Raw genomic sequence first — 15,661 nt, forward strand, 5'->3', positions numbered from 1 at the left:
AACAGTGTGTCTGAAGTATTGCACAATTCTAATAGCTTCCAGTTAGCTCAAGCAGAAAATGCTAACTATAAACATTTATAGAAATGTAACATTATAGGATCTGGAAATACATGGAAAATACATTATTGAGCACCTAGGAGTACTCAGACTGCCTAATTTTAGTCTTATAAATTAGGTAGCTAAATTATAGAGGGATAGTATTCAAAGGTTGTTAATGGAAAAAGAGAGGAAGGCAAGGGCTAGGAGTAGCAGCAGGAGAATGATTTAAATGCTGTAGTTGTCCTCATAAGGAATTCCTTTCTTTTCAGTGACTGTATTGTCCCGTTTTCAGCTGGGATAAAGTTAATTTTCTTCCTAGTAGCTGGTATAGTGCTGTGTTTTGGATTTAGTATTAGAATAATTTTGATAACACACTGATGTTTTAGTTGTTGCTAAGCAGTGCTTATACTAAATCAAAGACTTTTCAGCTTCCCATGCTCTGCCAGTGAGGAAGTGCACAAGAAGCTTAGAGGAGACACAGCCAGAACAGCTGACCCAAACTGGTCAAAGGGATATTCCATATTGTATGACATCATATAATACATAAACTGGGGGGAGTTTTGGCTAAGGGAGAGCAACTGCTGCTCAGGGACAGGCTGGGCATCGGTCAGTGAGTGGTAAGCAATTGCATTGTGCACCACTTGTTTTGTATATTATTATTGTTATTGTTATTATTATTGTTGTTGTTGTTGTTTTCCCATTCTATCCTATTAAATTGTCTTTATCTTAACCCACAAATTTAACTTTTTTCTTTCTGATTCTCTCCCCCATCCCACTGCGGGGTAGTGAGCAAGCAGCCATGTGGCATTTAGCTGACTGTCGGGTTAAACTGCAACGTGTATAGGAAGCTGTAGGGAACGAGCCTTCTGACTTAGTCATCTAAAGTAACGTATATAAATATCCACCAAAGAGTACATAAAGACTTCAGAGAAACAGAGTCAAAATCAAAATCAAAAGGAGAAGAGACAAACTGATAGTTTTGAGAGAATAATTCATGACCTAATAAAAGACCATATAATGGAGACATGGAATGAAAATCTGCAAGAGAATGTGCATGATAGTACAAGTGCAACAGGCAGGTTAAAGTTAGTCCATGACAACATAACCAGAATTTGCTAACAAGAAATTATTTTGCCCAGAGCAACAGTTCTTGGGAACAGACAAAGCTCAGATGTTGCAGTTCTGATAAAAGAAGCTTGAAGCAGGGAGACGTGGAGGTCGAAGTAAGCCTGTAAAAAAATAGCACATTCTGTGGTAACTAGCACAAGCTAAACTTGGCTTGTTAGTCATAACATAAGATAGAGGAACTTCAGCGAACTATATCATTTTGCAAGAATTTGCAAGTTCTAACAGAGCATGCTGGTGTACATACAGTGAAACAGAATTCAGAAAAAATTCACCGTCGTTGCAAAAAACAATACTTACAGTAGAAGATGGAGACCTGACAGCAAACAGGATACTTCTCCATTTGAATTGGACAAAGATGTACAAGACAGTATAGTGCCCCCAAAAAGTAATGGGGCACTGAAAGAAAGACTATCAGCACTTAAAGAAAATGTTTTAAGCCCCTAGCTCTGTCTCCATGAGATGTGCAATTTGCAATAGTATTATATTTAAAGGACCTAAAAATTTTACCAAATTCTTGCTTTCATCAAAAGGCTGATCTCAGTTGAAGTTCAGGAGAACAGAATAACTGAGGAAGAGTTTAAGGATATCTTCCAAAGCAAAAGGAAGCTCTTTGCAGAGCAGAGCTGAAAGAGTTCTGCCAGATCAGTTTGGGACCCCAGCAAAAGGCCACGGTAAAGCATATGCTAAAATGATGTTTGAAATGCCTTTTCCTTAGGGAGCGATGGAACAAACGGAATAACTTTTCACATTTAAAGAAGAGATGAAACACTTCACTCAAGTAATGCTTCACATAGCAAAACTAAGTAAATATTTAAAGGGGAATAGTTTCTAGTGTTTATGGAGGAAGAAATTCTACATTAAACGATGCAAATATTTTTCTCTCCTTTTTGTATCTGCAGGGTTCTGTTTGATTCTGTTAGCAAACAGAGTGCATATTAGCATACACTTAAATACATATTTTATAAGACTTTCACCATACACTGCCACATTTGTTTTGTTTGGCACGAGATGTTTCACCACAAAGGGCCACAGATTGCTTTTGATGTAGAGTATTAAAGTTTGCATAGAGGATGGCTTTTATCTAAGAGAGATGATGTGAAAAATTCATATGAAAATTAGGGGAGGAACATGATTATCAAGCCAAAGCTGAACAATCACAAACATCAACACATAATGACAGAATTAGCAAATGCCACAACATATATGGATATTCCCTGATATATTGGTCTTCATCAATAATTCTTTCCAATAGAGAAGGGGTGTAAGTAGTCATTGGAAAAACAATCGTTGTAGAAAAATCTGTGCCTATCCTAGTTTTCCCACACAAGCAATCTGAGGTCAGTGCTCTGCAGCCAGCCAGTAAGGCAAGATGCCTGGAACAGAAAATGTAAGGGAATTTAAGACAATGAAGAGTAATTACAGAGTCTATGGGAAATGGCCATGGATAGTTCAAGAAGCTTACCAACACACTCCTGTTACAATGGTACAGCCAAACCCAGAGGCTGCTAACTTATTCCTCACTAGACAAACTGATAGCTACACATAAACCAGTAGACATGAACAACAAATAGACAGTGACCTCAGTTCTTGGATGCAAAAAGAACCAAATGAAAACAAAACTCCACAAACAAGCAAACAAACAAAAACCTAAAACACTGAGCCTGGTTTCTTAAGTTAATATGGTAAATGTATTGCTCTCTCTGCTCATCCCTAATCCAGTAAATTCTGAAAATGTTGACCAGTCTCAACTAAGTCTGACATAGGGGCAGTTGTCTTAAATATACCAAGTTATTATATAAGTTTCATAAAACTGCCTACTTGTATAAAGAATAGAGGAAAGATTGCAGCATGAACTCAGTCTTTATTAGACACCAGAAAAAAACACATGAGAGGGACATTAGGAATGCTCCAGTCAAAGGAAAAGCCTCAGTGAGAGGTTATTAAGCAGCTGGGAATCCAACCACAAGACAAATCCATAGGCTCAATTAGTTTTGATGCTCATGGAAATAGTCGTTATTTATGGGATGCCAGCACTCACTGAAACTGCCCATTAACAGCCTTCCTGCCATAGCCAAAAGCAGCTTCACAAACAGATCATTTTTATCACCTACCAAAATATGTTTTGCAAATTGAATACCGAACTGGGAGTGGTTTCATGTTTTAAAAACAAAACAAATGAACAAAAACCAGACACAACCTTTCTGAACGTTTGATAAAGGGATAGCAGAACAAGATTGAGGGCTATGCTGCCTACATGTGAACAGCTTTAAAGGGGAACTGGGTTCTTAGAAAATGTAGGTTTTGAGTCACAGACTTCCTGCTGAGAATGAGTTCCCACAATAGTAATTAAGACTCATGCACAGGACACCATATTTCCAGTCACCAGTTAACTGGAAGGTCTCAGTAATAAGAGGAGATATTTAAAGGCACTGGGTTCTGAAGACACTACAGAGAAAAGAAGAAACTTCTTAAAACTATCTAGAGGTCATCTAGGGATTTAAAAATCTATGGGAAGAGACAGATGATTTTATACTGGCCTGAAATGAACGTTGACATTAAAATAGTTGTTAGAGCTCTGTGAAAAGTCCAGAGCTAGTCAAGTGAAAGAGCCTGTGTTGATGGCACAAGAAAAATAGCTTTCCTCAAACAAGAGATACAGCCTTGTGCTCTTTCATGGGCATGTCACTCTTCTTTGAGGAAATTTTTTTTACAGTGAGGGTAGTGAAATACCAGCCCAGGTTGCCCAGAGAGGTGGTAGATGCCCCATTCCTGGAGACATTCCAGGCCAGGCTGGACGGGGCTCTGAGCAACCTGATCTAGTTGAAGATGGCCCTGCTCATGGCAGGAGCGTTGGACTACATGAGCCTTAAAGGTCCCTTCCAGCCAAAACTATTATGATACCATGATTCTTTATTTTTGGTTTGGTTTTGTTTTCTCCTGGGTCTAAAATAGTAATTAATATTAAGAGTATATGATCTTCTTTGTAAATAGAATTTCTGAAATGCTAAGACCTGCTGAGACAGGGAAATTGCATTTTCTGTGCTGAAAGTTAGAGTTGCACGTGTACTATTTTGTAGCTACACTTCTACCTTTTCTTTAAACTTTTGTGAGATCTGCCAGGTGCAAACATAATATTTTAGCCAAGAGACTCTTCAAAGAGGTGCTGTCTAATGAATGTTGAACTGAGGTTTTGGAAATTGCAAAGAATTGTCAGTTCTCAAACACTATGTTTTTTTTTTTTCTGGCGACAAGAATTGATATAGAGCTAGAAGAGTGAATGGAATCATAAACCAGACATTTTCTTTTTAACCTTGACCTACACAATAATGATGGGTTTACAATGGACAGGCTCTGACTTTTATGACTTGCAATGACTCACACAAACTACAACAAAACACACTGAAATTCTTTCAGAGCAATGCAGTTTTCCCACAAAAACTGCAGATGCAAAAACAGTTTATGGAAATTATTGTTTTTCTTGATGAGCTGTAGAACATAAAAAGAAGCGTCTGTGAATACGGACAATTTGTCTGACTTCTACTTTTGTATCATTTACTTTAGAGAAAACTCTATACTTTTGTTTTCTTCCCAGCTATGTAAATCAACCATTATTTTGAGATACTTTGATACAGGATACCCATTTCATATCCATTTTGCAGTTTGAGAAATGTGATTTTTGTTTGTAAAATTAAAAACAGAATTCTGGTCCACTTCTCTTGGATTGTGCCTTAATCTCTGGGCCATCTTACATGATTTCACTGGTAGAATTAGAGGCTATTAAGATGTTTTGCTATGTACAGGTATCTACTTGTCAAGCATGAAAACAAATTCAAAAGAAGGCAAACACAAAGAAAATGAAATAATTGAAAAATCTTTTTAATGTTTCTGGTGATCCTGAATGAAGAGATTATGTTCTCTGTAAAGCACTACATTTATTTATTCCGTGGTTAATGTGAAGAGCTCTCCCAGAAGAGTCTCCAGATATCTTCATGTTTTCAGCTTTATCCTCTTTCTTCCTCCAGTCTTTCATGAGGAAGGAAAATCAAGTTATAATTATCTTCTTTTATTATCAAGGACGTAATTTTTCATTATGTCTCTTTCTGTTCTTGAACTTGAATGTATTATTTTGTCTGTTTTGTCTCCTCTGCACTGCCTTGGTTTCACAGACGAGCTTATTAAAAATTTTTGTAATAAGCAGTCTACCTACCAGTTTGCAGCTTTTAGAAAATTATTACTTTTTTTTTTTTTTGCATTCCATCATACACTAAGTTAAGTGTCAGTTTGGGAATCTGATACATGCAAACAAATTCATTTACGACACAGTCAGTATCATGAGCTTTGCCTCTTGTCTAACAAGTTCCCGATCCTGCTGAAAGTGTGTCATGCAACTGTGAGACAAATGTTTCAGAAAATCACTTGTCAGACTTTATCCGTTTTTCATTGACTTCATGAAACAATTGGTATCACCCATTTGGGGAAGCATTTACAATGCAAGATAGCTAACCTTTCATACTCAGAAGGTATTAATCAAAGTACATGTGCATATATACCTACCTACATAAATATACATGTATACATACACTGTGTGTATGCATTTTTAGCATGGACTACTTATAGAAGGAATATTTTTTTCTTTAATGAAATGATAACATGACTTTGAGAGAAACCATTACCTACTCCATACCTCAGCACAGAAAACCACTTTGTGCTGCCAGGGTGGCATAATTCTGTGTCACTTAGAGCTTCCCTTTTTTGTAGAAGTGATAAGTACTGGATCTGTCAAGTGACAAAATCACTGACTTTGACCTAAATTTTCCCTAAAAAGTGGCATACAGGGAGAATCTCCACACACTGCATTAACTCCTGCAAATCTAATCTACAGTTGCTTACTTTGGCTTTTCTTAGGAAAGAATAAACTTATTCACAGAAAGGAATAATCACCTTTATAAAATATTTGCTTCCCTTTTATGGCAGAGTTGGAAGTTTCTGACCTGTCTTAGTTTACTCATTGGATTTCTGCTTAACTGGAGTTACCACAACTTGACATCTGTTCCTCTTTTGCTCACAGCAAATGCCATGCGTGCTTTAAACCCTCAAGAAGAGGAACTTTTGTTATGTTGACTGAATAGAGTTTTGCTTTTGTTAAAGGTAATGAGCAACATTTGAAAATTAAAATATTAATCCCTCCAATTAGTTTATGAGCTCTTTACTGTGGTCATGAAAGCTATAGACCCTAAGCTCTTTTCTAATTATGAAGTAAGAAATAAGAAAACTGAAGCTGCTGAAGATGGACCAATTTGAAGATATTGTAAGAGAAAAAATGGCTAATAGTGGTGAGTTATGTTGGTTCTAAGGGCAACCAGTTTTGCTTCTGTTTTGTTGGCAGTCTTCTTGACTGACATTTAAAACAAAACATACTTGTCTTGACTGCAAATTCTTTCAACTGAAAGATAATAGTCCATCAAAATGCCTTCCTGAAAAATACGCCCACAAAATCATGAAATCAGATCACTTGTGTGTTCTTGTGCCTCTGTTTCAGACTTTCCTTTGCAAAATACAGGGACATTAGTTCCTAGAGACTACATTTTTTGGACTAAATACAGGGTGTTTCAAAAAGACGGACCCAATTTGATATTAATCTGCTTTGAAATTGGGTCCATCTTCTTGAAACACCCAGTACCACTGATAGATTTCAAATACTATCTTTTCAAACAAGCTGCTGTAATAGTAATACTTGGGAGACATAGTATTTAGCACCAAACAATATTGCTCAGTGTATATCAGAAGACACAGAGATATAATAGCCCAGGTATTTCTTATTTCTCTGTTTTAGACTATAAACAAATTAAGTATTAAATTGTTGATAAGAATGGTGTGAATTAAATTTATATTAATTGTAACTGGGATATTATAATATAGAATAAAATAATCCAATATTTAAAAGATACTGAGCAATAAAAAATAATTGCTAGGTGAAAGAAAATTTTGATATTTATATAAATTCTAAGAGAAATTAAAAATATAAAATGAATTTATAATAGTAACCATAATACTCTCTTTTCCTCAGAATTAATATTTGAAAGAAGCCAGAAGAATACCGACTGTTAAATTCCTTGGCAGAAAATGGCCAATTCCCTTTCAGAATTTTGTGAATGCATTGTAAGAGAGAATATTTTTTAAAACTTGATGTGAAATTTTTTGACCTGCACATGGGTCTATGAAATCTGATAAGTAGCTCTAAAATCAGAAGACCAGACTATTATTACAGGACAATAGAATTAGAAATAGACCCTTTCGTCTAATAAAAATTCTAGGGGAATTCACTGCACATAATTTCAGTTTCTGCAATCAAATAACCAGTGTGACATCATCTGACAACTGAGTACTCTCAGAAGCTACATTTTACAGTCATAAAAGGAAAACATGATTTATTTTTTAATAAAATACTACCTCTATTAATGTATTTGTTAGCTACAGTTAGGCCAGTGTGGTAGAGCTAATGTTTCTGTAGCACATGAGAATGTCACACTGAGTCTGTTTGATGAGACAAAATGTAACAAGAGAAAAAAGAAAAAGAGGCAGGGAGAAGAGATATTTTTCTTTTCCTTTGAAAAACAATTTAAAATTATTGTAATGTGTTTTCTAGACAAGTTACTGTAATTGCAAAGTCAGGAACTCAAAAATTTAAAAAATGTTACAATTACAACCGTCTTTGCCATGAGTATTCACCCTGCTTGTGTGTGTGCCTTATCATACAAGGTTTTGATTACGCAGATAGATGCTTTAAAAACGAGGATGAATCAGAGGTCAGGATGTACAGGGTCTGTGAAATGAAGGAAAATGAATTCACTTAAGTTCCTCTGTTACAGCTGTTACAAAAATTTATTATTCACACTTGACATAATTTCTTCGAATTGAGGTGGGGTGGGTTTTTTTTTTTATTTTTTATGCATGTTAGCAAAACTGAAATTTGCAAGGTACCATAAAATAATAGCAAACACACACTCTCCAACAAAATAAAATAAAATAAATAAAAAGTAAACAAATAAGCAAGACAAGTATGGTAGTTTTACTGTAGCTTTAATTGAGTGGAATTACACTGAATGAAGCTGAAGCTCATAAATCATATTAATGAAAAAGGGCAGTTCTCACATCAAAATGCATTCCCAGTGTGTTTTGTTGCAATTATTTGAGAAAGAAAAACAGGTCAAAATCTTTCATTTCACGAGCTTTAGTGAAGTATTGCATCATGCAAAATATAAAAAGACAATGCATTTCATGATATTTTACTTCGGAAAGGTAGTTCAGTGATTAAATAATTGAACTTACACTTATTTTATTTAGAAATATACATTCACCACTAAAAATTAAAAAGTCAATATACAACTATATAATCTAACATATTATAAAGTGCATCACTGAAAAGGTACATATACCTCTTCAGTAGTTAAATCAAGTCAAGTCATATAGCTCTTTCTAGCAAATGTCAAACTGAAATAGGTCCGACTCAGTTTTTAAAACTAAGTTACATCCACTGAGATTAAATAATGTTAAAACTCAGCTACTGCTGAAAGCCCTATGCCTTGCTGCTGGGGAAAAAATAAATAAATAAATAAATAAATAAGCATACAAATTAAAAACCAACCTTGAAAAAAAAACTAGAAGAACTGATTACAAGAATTTACATTATTTTTGCTATTTAATATTTTCCATTCTCACATCAAGTCTTAATGATACTTGGGTTTTTTTCAATTTTTCCATCATTGACAGTGTGCTTCATTTTCTTCAGACAAACAACTAATGGGTTTGCACTAGAGAAACAGTGGAAACAAGGGTATGCAAAGTTAGGTCAAATGCACATATGAAATCAACCAAAAATAGAGAATTATGTATTTTGTCTTGGCTCTTCATTAGGTATTATTTGTAATACAATCACATTAAAAGGGCTATATAGATTGATTGATAGGGTTAATCTACAAGATTTAACACTACAAGGTTTATAAAATGAACATTTGACAGCTGTGATAATGCAGAATAAAAAAAAAAAACTTTTATTTTTTTTATTATTATAACTCTTTGTATTTTTTGGAACTGAATTTTTATTATGACAATGTAAAAACTTCTTAGATAAATGCAGTTCTAAAAAATTGTGATTATTGATGGTTTGACATATACAAAAATAGCTATTATACCAAGCCTTTCTAGGTATTTTAATCTGTTAAAACTCTGACCCATTTTTTCCAATGTCCTGGCAGCTCTGAAAGTGGTGTGGAGAAGAACAAGCATTTTAATATATGAACACATACTGACAGTAGGAGGAAGAAATATTAGTGAGAATTTAATTTGTGAAAGCTTTGATTCTAGATCACAAGAGCACATTTTAACAACATGAAAATAATCAATGATGACTCCATTCTACAAACACTAAAGGAAGCAAAATGCTCAGAAATGGAATCGATGACCTGGAAAACAAGCTCAAATTCAAAGGTGATTTGATCTTAAGAGCTTCTGAAAAAGTGCAGAGACTGAGGGATTTCTTTCTGCTATCAATTATAAATAAATTACCAAAGAAATTGGATTAATAAATTTCACGAACAGCTGATACATGTCCCAATAACTAGAAAAGGGTTTCTACAATGAGTCTGGTCTCAAAATGCAAAGGTTTTTGAGTAGGAAATGCAATTCCACTTGACAAAATTATTTATCTAACACCAAAATGGACTGGAAGTCCCTGAATTACAAATCAGTGCAAGCTGTGAAGAGATTCTGAGAAGTAAGAATAAGAATTTCTTCTTAGACTCTTTGATATATCCTAAGGTGTTGGCCTCAGGCACTTTGCTGCCTATAGGCATCAAAGAGTGCCTCTTGCACGTTATGCATGCAGTCTGCCACTGGGCTGAACCTCCATGAAACAGGATTCAGTGCTATGTGAACCCTTGGTCTGACCTGGTGAGTTTGTTTTTATGTTCTTAAAATGTCCCAGACCAGGTAGCCCAAAATCAAACTGACATCCCTTTTTTTTTTTTTTTTTTTTTTTTTTAATTTCGTCAAGAGTCATGGGGCTGGCTACCAGATAATGCTTAGTAAAGCAACTAGTTTATGGCCTGTTAGCTGCATGGACAATCTTAGCACATTATTGTGGGTTCACTATATTGGTAAAGGTGAACCAGCTCTGTGGGAAGCATGTCAACCACTGACACATACTTTTTCCATAGAAGCCGATTAAGCACTGTGGGCAGTGTAGAACAGAAGAATATTTTTTAAAAAAGTTCAGACAGAGGCATGATATATATAAGAACACTAAAATAATTTTTCAGGTAGAAAATTGATTGTGTGTTTGTGGATGGCTGATGGTGTTTCCTCTAAGCAACCACCACTGTCAGAATAGCTCCTCAACATTGTGCTTCCCTCCATGCTTTTCAGTCAGAAGATCATCCTCCACGTGAATGATGTGCATTTGCAACACGACCAGCAGCCTTGACAGTGACAATAAAGAAGCTGGACACTAACGTTGTGTTCATGCACAAAGCAATTTTACCCAGGGAGGAGATAGCAGAAGAGACTGGCTACAATTGTGTGTTCCCACTCAGCTTCATTTCAAATCGCCCTAAAATGCATTTGTGCTGACCTGGTTCTTGGTTACTCAGTTTGATACAGAATATGAAAAGACAGTCAGAAGAAGATGAAGGAAACCAGAACTGAAGTAATAATGGTGCGGTACGTGCTTTCCAGTGCTTTTCTCTAAGGATTTGTGTTAGTGGAAAACATACCTGATTTGGCAGCCCCAAAAAAGTGAGGTTACTGCCACTCCATGCCCCCAGGTCCAACCAGTACCGAGGCTGAACATGTATTCCCAGTAGATACAGTACACAAAGCATATGTGTATGTCACATACATATGTATGACGCCACTGGATGTACAGATCACAGGCACACAAATCAGTCACATCAACACTGATGGCACCAACAGCTTCATCCTTCTCCCTGCTCTGGCTGAGTGGGGCAGAGGTCCATAGGTGGGAATACATATACTTATTTATCATGTGGAGCCCTCCAGCAGCTGGGCTTAGGCAGTCTGTCCAGTAGCTGCCCCTGGATCCCAGTCTCCCCAGTTGCTGCACCTGGACATACAAACCCTGGAGGCTGCACTCCTCTTCACCTGCTGGTACAAACCATCACACACACCAGAGCTGTCCAGGACTCCCTTGGTCCCTATGTTGCCTGACAGGCCAAAAGACCTGACCATGAGGCCTACTAGAAAGTTAATATTAGACAAATAATAAATGAGATGTCTAAGAGTAGTTAACTTTTAATTGTAGAACAAAGCCTATTCCAGAACTGAGAAGTCAACTATGAACAAGTTGATTGAGCACCTAGTGATTACTGCCAAATTTTGTGGACATGCTTAACCTAAAGTAAACTTTGTTCATTATAATATTGTTTTAATACAAAAACACACCTCCTTGGCAAAGGCTATCCACCTCCAGAAGAAGACCTCTACTCACTGAGCATGCATAGGAAGAATAGTGTTATATAACTTGTGTGCAAATGTTGTAATCTATCAGCCCTACAGTACTGCCCTAAGGGCATGTATATAATGAAAATATTTAATTGAGACTTTTGTATTGCTGGTATGCTAGTTTGACCTAGCATCCAGACTTGTACAACTCTATAATAAAATCAATATCTCATTTCTGAGTGTGAGATTGGTGCTTTGCACTCCGGGAGTGAACTTGCAATTAGCAACAACACCTATAGCCACCCCACTGCACTCTTGTTCCTACAGACATGCAGCTACTCTCACACCCTGATATGGTCCTTAGAGCCCTCCAAACCTATCCTGGCCCCCAGCCCACTTTACCTACTCACTGGCTTGGCTGGCATGAGCTTTGCTAGCAATCACATCCACACTCACTCCAGTTGCTGCACCAGGGACCCACATAAGCACAGGGCGTAAAGAACCCTTTACAAGAAAACATTTGAAAGTGAAGCTAATGATGAGACAGGAACAACTGTGCTGATGGGTGCAGGGCATCAGCAGAAAATGTCTGGGCCAGCCAACTCTTTGCACATGGATGGACCCACTTATTCACTTATCCCTTTATTACCCACATTTGTTCCTGCTCAAATAATCTGAATTCCTCCTTTGTCCTGCTTTTGTTTCCTCCTCTAAACATCCCATAAAAAGTCCTGTTCAAGTGCCAAAAGCTTTTCACCTGCCTCCCCTAACATGTCCCACACTCCCAGCTAGCAATCTCCACAGTCCCAAAGGCAACCTGGACTGCTGCTCCCCACGACTCATGAAGGGCTGAGGCTCTAATGGGACAGCCCTGGGAAGAAAGCAGACAGGGTCTCCTTTCCTCCAAGTGTTTAATTTGGGTTCCTGTTGACCATTGTGCTCCCTGTGCTCCTCTGTGCTTATGTAGATGGGCCTTTCATGGCCCTTCTCTGGTGGGTGTGGGGGTAACCCAACAACCTGTCAATAGCCTAACAATCTGTATGTATTTAAACCTCTCTTATTTAAACCAAACCCAATAAGAAAGCAACAAATCAGAACAGGAGAACAGCATAAACAAGGTACAAGAAAAAATACAATGCCAAGGTCTAATATCCTCATACTGCTTCTGATTATTATATAAACTGGGATTACAATTAAAAATACTTTGCCATGCAGCCATTCACTTTGGCTAGAACAAAAGGCACCACACACAACCAGTGCCCAGTCTGCTGGTGTTTCGCTCTCCTAGAAAAGGAACAGATGCTCTTTTATACAGGGCTGCAGAAGCTAATAATTTGTCTGGGTTACTGTCTCTCTCATATTCTGTAGAGCACACCTTTGTCACCAAGAGTTTGCCTTTAATGTCACTGCCACCAATGGACAGTAAAAATAAATGCTATGCATGTCTAAGTTCTCTGTGAAGCCTCATCCTGAGCACATGCAGGAACTGAGCATTTCTAATCTTCTACCCTCTAGTACAGTATTCTGTAGCAGTAAAGTATCCTGAATTCGATCAGAGTCAATACTGTGGGTAACAAACAACACAAGACAGAATCTTAGAGAAGATCTTGCAAAAACATCTGGGTAATGAGACCATCACTACACTCCTGGATTCCTCACAAGGTGGGGTATCATGGCAATAGTTTGGAAGTAAGTACCTGGAGAAACTTGTGAACAAAAATCTGTACAAGGAGAGGCATTAGTCTTTATTGGAAACAAGGGTCAACACTGCCATGTTGGGGTCTAAATTTAAAGCTATGGAACTTAGTATTTCCCCTCTCCAAACAACTGGACTTTTCACAGGCTTTCTGTTTAAACATCAGACAAGGAAACACTACAACTAATGCTTGCTATGTGGAGTACGATGTCACCAAAAATGCACCCTGTAGAGGAATTACATCAAGGAAAAATATATATATATATATATATACAGACGTATATATATATATATACATTGAATATATTAATGTATATAAAATTAATTAGTTATACAAATTGACACAATAGCAAAAGACATCATAGAGATATCACTGTCATATAGCACATAGCATTTCATGACATACAGCATGGAGATAACATGTTGATAAAGAATGTTCTTTTATGATAACACAAAGGGTGAACATCCATGCTATAAACAGTTTGACAGTGTACCTCACTGAGTGTTTTTGATTCATCAAAGGCACCAAGCAGGAGACTGTAAGACGTTTCAGTTTTTTCTCTCAGATCCCAAAGGGTTGCAATGGGCTCTTGTTGCAAAAGCTGTCCCGTGTGCTAATGCAGGACTTGGTTCTTTACTTTCTCTTGTATGGCATGAATAAAATATCACAGAGAGACGGTGAAGCTGACTGTAATTCTATGACAGCAGTGTCCAGATGACACCCTTGAAATGAAATACTTGTTTTACACAGGGCTTAAACAATCTATGCAATTTACTGCCACAAGATATTTTTGTGGCTTACAGTTTAGCAGGTTTCAAAGCAGGATAACACTCTTACAGACATAATAAGAACACTTGAATTTACATTAAGTCAGATAAAAAGAAAGTACAAAAAGGATATTAATATAGACAGAAAAGGTAAGATCTCTGGGACAAGAACCTTCCCTTTCTATTTGTGCGGACAATGCCTAGCACAAGGTGAACAGATTCCTAGTATACAAGTGACACAGACAAATAAATAAAGGCTAATCTATGAGGTATAAGCCAGCTTCAACTGTTTAATGCTAGAGAAAATATACAAGCACATTATCTCACAATTACATAAAGATTTCTTGCACCTTCCTCTGTAACATCTGATCTGAGCTACTGTCAGGGAGAGGATATCAGAATACTAGCGGTATGAGTCATTCATGGCAGTTTTTGTGTTTCTTCTTCATAACAACGCTAGGACTCTTTTGATTACAACAGAAATGTAGAAATCACACAAAATACCATAACATCTCAATAAATAGAAGTAAAACTAGAAAACTAAAATCTTATTTCCTGCATCCACTCCAACAGAAACTAAAGAACAAGTGGAGAATAGAGGTTTTTTTCCATACTAAAATATTTTGTGATTTGTTAGTGGCTAATCTCCCTCATAATGAAGTCCCTCCCAAAAAGGTTGTTTGTTTGTTTGGTTTTTTTTCCCATAAAATCATAGATTTAAGATAGTTTTGTGATTTTTTTTTATCTTTCGTCTTATTTCTGTTTTTCTACCCTTAACTCTATGAGTCTGGTCTTTAAGACACTACACTATTTGACTGAAACACTACAGACCTGGGCACAAAAAATCTGAGCTAGTAAGTGTACAGCTGAAATGCAGTACCATTCAGGTTTGACATCTCATGTCCTGTTTCTTACTTGCCTTTTATTGTTCTGGCTGCTTTGGATCTGAGCAGTCTTCTGGTTACAGAGTTCACGTGAACAAAATGGATATAGCTCTATGTACACTTATCAGAATAGCCATATACTGTGTTTGCAGAGTTCCCAGAAGATTGAGCATCTATTCTGAGAGTTCCTTTAGTAAAACTGAAAATACTAACAACCCTGAAAAGTGCAGCAGAAATACCCAGACAGAAGCTAGCGACCCATATACATGGGAACAAGCTAATATTCAGCCCTGTTGTGACCTTGCATTAGTGCTGTGGTTTGTTCTTCTTCCTGTTATCCTTCACTGCATTCTCAGATCCCCATTTCCTCTCTTAGCTCTTCCCCTGACAGCCTGCTTGTTCCTCACCACTGCACTGCTCAGTACTTCTTTGATCTGCATTTCTTTTCGGGAACCCACACAGCGTGCATTTTGTACTTAGTCCTCCCTGTCATTTCAATTTACATTGTTAAAGCAGCCATAAACTTTGCTCTATATACCTTGTGTATGTTTGTCAAACAAACACTTCTAAGCACTCACCCGGTGCAGGTGTTCCTCTCCTGGCCTGCAATCACCTATAAGTTTCATACGTACAGAATTCAATGAGTGTACAAACTCCATCATCCATTAGCATGACAGTGAAATAGAGG

Source organism: Columba livia, chromosome 2, assembly GCF_036013475.1.
Source record: "Columba livia isolate bColLiv1 breed racing homer chromosome 2, bColLiv1.pat.W.v2, whole genome shotgun sequence".
Lineage (NCBI taxonomy): Eukaryota > Metazoa > Chordata > Aves > Columbiformes > Columbidae > Columba > Columba livia.